The following is a 7,946-nucleotide window of genomic DNA, read 5'->3' on the forward strand; positions in this document are numbered from 1 at the left end:
ATAAAAATAAAAGGTCAACCTTCAAGTATCTCTGTTCATGATCCTATGAGCTAACTCTATAAACTATCAGATGACTAAAGGTTCAAGAATTCTTAATTTATTGGCCACATCCAAGTTTTGGTTTATCCCTACATAACTAAAGCACATTCAGAGTTTAGATATATAATTTTAATGCCAATTGTTCTCTCAAAATGACCAGTCTAATTATTAAGATTCTTATACGTTATTATATTAATTTCCCAGACATTTTATTTTTATCATTTGTTGATTTTTATTGTTTTCAGGTGCATTAATCTATACATATATTAATACTATAAAGAATCAGTCTATAGTTATACAAACTATTAAATAAATTAAATATTTTGATACTTCTGGTTGATAAGCAATAATTGTTGTTTACATTTAAATTAAACATGTTCCTCAACACTAGTTTATACCCTGAAAAATTCTTAAAATGTTCAACATAGTGTCTCATTCTGTCCTACTGTGAAAGCAACAGCAGAAAACCTCACAGTTTATAGTAGGCCAGGGGGGAAAAAATCTGGTTCCATACATTGTTCTTCGCTTTAATGTCATAGAATAATCCCACCTCAGTAAGTGAGCTGTGATTATTGACACTTAAGTAAGAAGGTACATGTATCAGTGGATACAGTATTTATGTAAGATATTCCGGGAGCTTGTTCTTCAGCACACAGAATGAAAGCACTCTTTGTTTCATTCAACAATGGCCCTGTTTGATGTTGACAGTCTGAGGGGAAAGCGGCCACAGGTGCAGGTGTGCTCAGTTAGCGCAGCAAGAATTTGCTTTCTGTGCGGTTTTTTGAATGCTCACATTTGCTTTTTCGGAGAAAGAAAAACAAGGAAACAAACATGCAGGATCTTACTAGATGTCTTACACAATAGTATAAATTAAGTGCAAGAGACTTTGTGAGGAAACGAAAACAGAGTGGCAAGGGAATGGGAAATCGCTCCCCTAGAGTCACTTCAGTACACGCCATGCCTAGTAGGTGGGGCTTTATCTTTGCATCAAGGTGAAGTGAGTTTGTTGAGGCACAATGAGGGAATGTAAATAGAAAATAAACTGTATAGATAGGTTAATCAGGCTGTAGTGGCTCTGCACACTGAAGGAGATCTGGGGTCACAAACTTGGCTCGAGGGTCTTCAATATGTATGATAGAGTTTATGAAGACTGGAAGAGGTTATAAGAGGGGTGCAGATAGGGGAGGGGGTCTAAATATGATAAAAATATATTGTATTTTTAAAATAGAAAAGCGGGGCTGGAGAGATGACTCAACGGTTGAGAGCACTGAATGATCTTGCAGAGGACCCGGGTTTGGTTCCCAGTACCCACATGGTGGCTATGAACTGTCCTTAACTCCAGTTCCAAGGGAATCCGAAGCCCTCTTCTGACCTCCGCGGCATTGCACAACACGGGTGCACTCACATACATCCAGGTAATACATATAAAATAAAAATAATAAATGAAATATTAAAATTTAAAAAGTAATAAAAGAAGCTGTAGATATTTTTAAGCCACTAAAACAATTTTAAGAAATTTAGTCTTCTGTGTTATTCAAAACCATGTACTATTTATAAGCATAATTACATCAGATATGTTACTGAATTCACTTTCTTCTATGGAAATGTGTTCTCTAATGCTTGATTCAGAAATCTTTTCAGCTATGAAGATGGAAAAGCAGCACTTTTTTTTTAAATTTCAGTAAAAAAAATCATTAATATATTCAAGGTTTAACTTTCCTTTTACAAGTGTTTCTGAGTATACCATATGGTACCAGTTAGATTTGAAGATTTTCATTTGCTTTTAAAAGATCTAAGTGAGGTTTCCTTTCATAAGCTCTTACATACTGGTTAGTTTTTAATAAGCATAAAGCTTCTATAGAACACCAAATGCATGATTTAACAGGAAGGAATAAAAATACCTGCAATGTAATAATTGGCTCATTTAGCTAAGAGCTCCTTTGAAGCCCGGTCATAAAGGATAAAAGTCATTAGCTTAGTAGCTTACATTGGGCTTGGTACTTATTTTTTCAAAAAGTGCTAGAATATATATTTTGACAAATTATAAAATATCTGTCCTTTCTTTAGCACCCCTCCTTAGACAGAAATTCATGACATTGGGATAAAACCACCCATTTGGGATAAAACATTAAAGCACTTAAGCAAATATGTGTCAGCATCATCATTATGCAAAATAAAACATTGTCTCTACCATGTTGTCTCACATAGCTCAACACCGATCCTCAAATAAGCACCAAAATTCTGTACTTTCACTAGAGCTTGCTTATTAAAATATGGTTAAAGACCATAGAAAATTCTTAAATATGAATGTGTTTGTTAAAGTTTATAATTCCGTTGACTGGAATTAAGAAAAAAGTTTCAAATTAAGACATTATTAAACCAATCTCTAGGAAATGTAAGTAGACTCTATGTTAATCAACAAACCGTTCATTCTTGGGCCTTATGTTCTTGATGAAGGAACTAGTATGCTAACTGCTATAGACCAAGTTGTTTAGGTACAGTGCTTTCCTCTCAAGTCTGAAAGTTCTAAATTTTTATCAGCCAGATTTCCAATTCAACTTAAGTCAATTTCTAAAAGGAGCCTGTTATTCTTCTATACATTTTCCCTTGTGAAATTACTGGAAAAACTTTGCATCTAGACATAGAATGAGCACTAGAAAATAGAGCCACTGGGTGTGCAAGGCTAAACTATTAAATTCAGATTTGAGTCCTCCTCAGTATTAGGAACAAAATTCCCTTAAGAATCACCCAATTCTAAGGCTGACATTTAAAAGGATAAATGGCAAAATGTTCACCTGACTTTTATAATTTTATCCACCTGTATATTCGATAAATATTAATTGAACATGTATTATCATTTGAAATTCCATGACTGGCATAAAAGATTAGATTCACATTCTCAAGAAACTAACAGTCCATACAGAAATGAGATATTTTAATGACAGGAATTATTATAGAGAATGTCACAAAGTTATATTTACAAATAATAAACCATTCAAAAGAGGACTTAGAAGCAACAAGGAAAGATCAGTGGGGTTTTCCTGGTAGAGAAGAGAGGAGAGCTGGAAGAAACCAGAATGTGAGAAAGGGCTAGAGCTGATACAGTTTGAATATCAGTACGGTAGATTAGCATGGCCAAAGTGAGGAGGAGGTGGAACTATTTAAAGGCTTTCCATGTTGTCTTTATGTACTTCCTCTTGATCTAACCAATCACAGAAAATTTTAATTACCAAAGTAATAGTGGAAGACTGAAATGTAGGTTGGCAGCACTGACACAATTAGAAGAAACTTAATTTAGGCAAAAAATAAAAGTGTATAAAGTATATAAGGTGTTTTGTAAAATACTTGGTATAAACAACTCAAGGAAGTAGCTTGGTAGGTAAAGTGCTTGCCTACCATGCACAAAACTCTGAGGTTGGTCATCAGCACCACAAATACTGAGAACGGTGGCACATACCTGCAATGTCAGCACTTGGGAGCTTGAGGCAAGAGGATCAAAAGTTCAAGGTCATTCTTTGTGGGAGACAGACTTGAGCCTAGGGTGATATTGCAACTGTCAGGGTCACGTGGTTTCCAGGAATCCAGGCTCTGTAATCTGAAACCCAGTATGCTAATGAGGCATCCTACCCTCTATTCTGTGATAGGATGTTAAGTCTGTTATGCTAATAGGATGATGCTAATAAGGTATCCTACTTGCTGTACTGTGATAGGATGCTAAACCTGTTATGCTAATAAGGTATCCTACTTGCTGTGCTGTGATTGGACCACTACCCTATATAAACTTGTGCCTTCCTGCAATAAAGCAGACCTGTGTCACTGAACTTGGTCTCCTGTGTCTGAATGCGGCTCCGCTGACACAGTCTCCTCACCAGCCCTGGGGTCTGGGACCTCAGCACCAGGCGAGCAGAAGAGCAGCCTCAGCCCAGGGTGAGTGGAGGAGCAGCCTCGATGCCCATGAGAATGAAGGAGCAGCCACCGCTGGCAGTGACCGCAATTCTTGATGATACATACTGAGTTTGAGACCAGTACAGAGTATGTAAGACTCTGCTCTCAAAAAATCAAAGTCAAACCAAACACACAAAACACAATTTGAAGTTGCTAAATGAAGTCAGATTAATTTTTATTCATGGTTGCACAGGACTTCAGTCTATCATGGCAAGAAAGGGTAGGTGAAAGTGATGCTCATGGTGATAGGACTGCATGTAGGAGACTGTTCACCTCATGGTAGACCAGAAAGCAGAGAGCAGACCAAAATCAGGAGCTAGAATAGAACTTTTAAAACCCACCTCTAGCAGCCTACTTCTGCCAGCTGGGCCCCATCTTTAAAAGTTCATAGCCTCCCAAAATAGTATCACCAGCTGGGGAGCAAGTGTTCAGAATGTGAGCCCTCAGGAGACACTGCAGTTTCAAAGCATAACAAAAAGGAATCTGAAGTTAGTGATGATAGTTTAGAGATGAGGACCTGCAGAAGGGAGAAAGGAGATGGTGTGTCAGCATGATCTTAGGTGAAGAATCTGTTTTTCAGGATGACTCTCATTCTGGACTGAGAGCTGAGAAGGTATGGTGGTATTCATATCCAAACTGGGGTGCAGAAGGCAAGAGTTGGTTCAGGGATGAGGAGGAGATGGAGCATGTGGACAAAGAATTAAATGTTAGCTGGGTGTGGAGGTGTGTGGCCTAATCCCAGCATCACAGCACCCAGGAGACAGAGGCAGGCCAGACTACAGTTTGAGGACAACCTGGTCTACATAGCTAGTTCCATACCAGTCAGGGGTATCATAGTGAGACCTTATCTCAAAAAAAGAGTTTTTGTTTTTGTTTTTGTTTACAATTCAAACATCAGATGACATTAAGACATTCTATACAGGTGCTTAATGAGCTTTTGTATAGATGTGTTTTCAGGAAAATTAAAACAGAAATGTGAAAGACTCACGTTATAAACAGTATAAACATTAATGACATTTAAATAAAGATGATAGACAAAAACTCCTGAAAGAATGGAAAGTAAGAAGCAAGCAGAACCAAGGGCATGCTGCTTGGAGCACCAATATTTAAAGAGAAATTTAGCAGTGAAATAGAAAGGTAAAGAGGAAGGAAATATACACAGAAAGAAAAGCAGTATCGAGGTTGCAGTTAGGTAGAAAGTTAAGATAGAAAACAATTACACTGTGGGTGAAGGCAGAGATCTGAAATCCTGAAGCTCATGTTAGTTGTCATTGGTGGTTTGGGGGAGGAGGGTTTCAGTCAAGTTGAAGGAGCGAAAATCAACCCATGATGCATCAAAGAGTAAATAGTACATTTTAAGAAGTTGACAGATCAAAATGATATTTTCCAAAAAGAATTTTGCCTTGTTGGACAATAAAATATTTCCACAGAATTCTTCTATATTGCCTGGAAAAAACAAAAAACTGAGAAATGATCTCAGAACCAAGCATTCTGTAGGGCTTTCTAGGAGGACAGAATTCTTTATTCTGTTTACTAAAACTATCTAAAAATGAGAAATGGGGCAATTTTATGAACTCTAACAAAATGACAGCAAGTGACATAACTGGAGAAGAGATGAAGATGAAGCCAAAACAAAAGAGAGATCCAGTGGGGGAGGCTAGGGCCAGAGCTAGGATGGCTGAGTTCAAGATAGCAGAAGTGCGCATGTCTTCTTCCAGGCAAAGGTCTAGCACAGCATATAGTTATGAACATCATTTTCCAAAGTAAAAAAGTGGTATGTGAAGTGAAATCTTGAGGAACTGAGACAGTAAAGCTACAGCATCTCCAAGAACAATGGGGAACTCTCAGGAAGACAGCACTGAGCCTGACACCAAAGCTATTGTGGAAATGATACTGGAAAGAAGCAGTCTTATCAGAAAGTGAAAACTAATGAGAAGGAGGATGAAGAGAAGCATTGGCCTTATCTCCTTGGTGGAGGGTCAAGTGGTACAAACAGCTTCTATGAGCTAGGGAAGGCCTCGGGGGCCACCCTTTAGTTTCAAAGGCATGATTAAAGGCAGAAAGAAGAAAACTTCTATGATATGTACAGGTATTTGCCTGAAAGAGATAATTATCTTAGAGGAAATCAGTTACCAGCAAAACAAGCAGAGTTGTACTTTTAAAAGCCCGTGTCTGTCTAATAAAGTCAGTCTGCTCATGGTTGACCACTTTCACTGTGAGATTAGCTTTTCTTTCATTCTGGTAATACGTCCTGAGCACCTACTAACCACTTGAGTAATTTTCAGTAAATTGAATAGACTAAAATGTAATCCTGACTGTTCTTGGTTCAGATTGTCGATTCTCAGGTTTGCAGGTTCCAGGTGGCCTGGCTCACCTGTTATACACTCAGGAGCCACAACCAAGTCTTTGATATCCATTGTTTAAAATAAAGCATTACCACTAGAAGTAATCATCAAGTTTCTTCTAAGACCTGATAGGAATCCATTTCATGCTGGGGTTGCAGCCAGCAAATGAAAAGACATTTTTATTGAAACCATTATTAACCAATTAGTTTAATTGGATTTTAACTTTTTTTTGTTGAGTTCCTTAACACAGAGATTGATCTCAATGAAATTCACTCATTTCAAGGCAGGCACACCAGCAAGCCGACTCTAAAACCTGTGCTCTGCCTGCTGGATAGTTCAATGCATATGTGTCTTGTTAAGCTTTATTAAGTTTGCTCTGACACAGCATTCTAACCTCTAAACATAGGAAGAGCAACAAACAGGTGAGGATCAACAAACACGGGAGGAAGATTCTAAACGACTAATCAGATGGAAGAATTGTTTAAAAAGAGCAGGCAAAGACACAGAATGCAACAGTCATAGCCGCTAGCAAGGAACGTGAGAATAGATGGCTGCCTGCCAAGGAAACCTCAGCCCCTGTGAACTGAGCTAGCTACCAGGAACACTGGCAAGGAGACAGTGGCAAACTTTTAAAAAGAGACTGATGAAAAGCTTCAGGATTTTGCTGGGGAACTTCCATACTCTATGTTGAGACTGATGAGAAAAATTTACAAGAATGTTCATTAACATGCAATGAACTGATGTGACACACACCTTTAATCCCAATACTCAGTAGGCAGAGACAGGCAGATCTCTGAGACTGAGGCTAACCTGATCTACACAGTGAGTTCCAGGCCAGCTGGGGCTACAGGGAGACACTGTCTCAAATAAACAAATAAATAATAAATAAATAAATAAATAAATAAGATAAAATGAACTGGAAAATGGATTTTAGAATGAGAAAGATAAGTATTAGAGTTATGGTTCTGTCTCTAATGATCAAGCTGCCTTGCCAAAGTTCCTTAGTAATATCAAACTACTACCTCATCAAATTAAAAATGGGGGATAAAACACAGTCCCTATATTCAAGGCTGTGCAGGTACTTGAACCAGAACCTCAGGAAGGGTTTCCCAAGACAGTGGAGATGGAGGAAGCCCCTCCCAGACCCAGAGGCAGGCAATTTTCAATTACCATGCTCCTGGATTTCCTTACTGTATACCATTTCCAACTGCAACCACCTTCTGTTTGAAGTATCAACCTCAAAACAGCTTTCAGGAAGACTGTCTTTGTCTTTCAAATACTCTGCTAGGCTCTCTTTCATATAACCCAATTCTTCATAAAATTTAAATGTATATGTTCTTATGTGAGAAAATCTAAAGGTTTTTACCCCTACAATGACTTCTGTCTTCACCTAAACACACCTAGCATTCTCTATTAATCCAGCATTCTCTTCTTTTAAGGCCCATTTCAATCTCCTATTTAGATATAAGTGTATGGTAACCCCAAACTGTTAGTCACTTAGTTAGCTCCTTTTGAGTTCCTAAAATATTTACAAAAATACATTAGAAGATCCTTAATTGGTAATAAAACATTTTTATTTTAAAATGTGTACCTTCCTATGTTTCTATTTTCTATACT

General features: G+C 37.8%; 1 pseudogene; it reads left to right on the forward strand.

Moving 5' to 3' along the window:
- Nucleotides 1-4,534: 4,534 nt before the first annotated feature.
- The window catches only part of LOC103741056, a 12,871-nt pseudogene continuing 9,459 nt past the window's right edge, over nucleotides 4,535-7,946 (forward strand).

The sequence above is a fragment of the Nannospalax galili genome, unplaced genomic scaffold (genome assembly GCF_000622305.1).
Source record: "Nannospalax galili isolate Female #2095 unplaced genomic scaffold, S.galili_v1.0 scaffold1181, whole genome shotgun sequence".
In the NCBI taxonomy this organism is placed as follows: Eukaryota; Metazoa; Chordata; class Mammalia; order Rodentia; family Spalacidae; genus Nannospalax; species Nannospalax galili.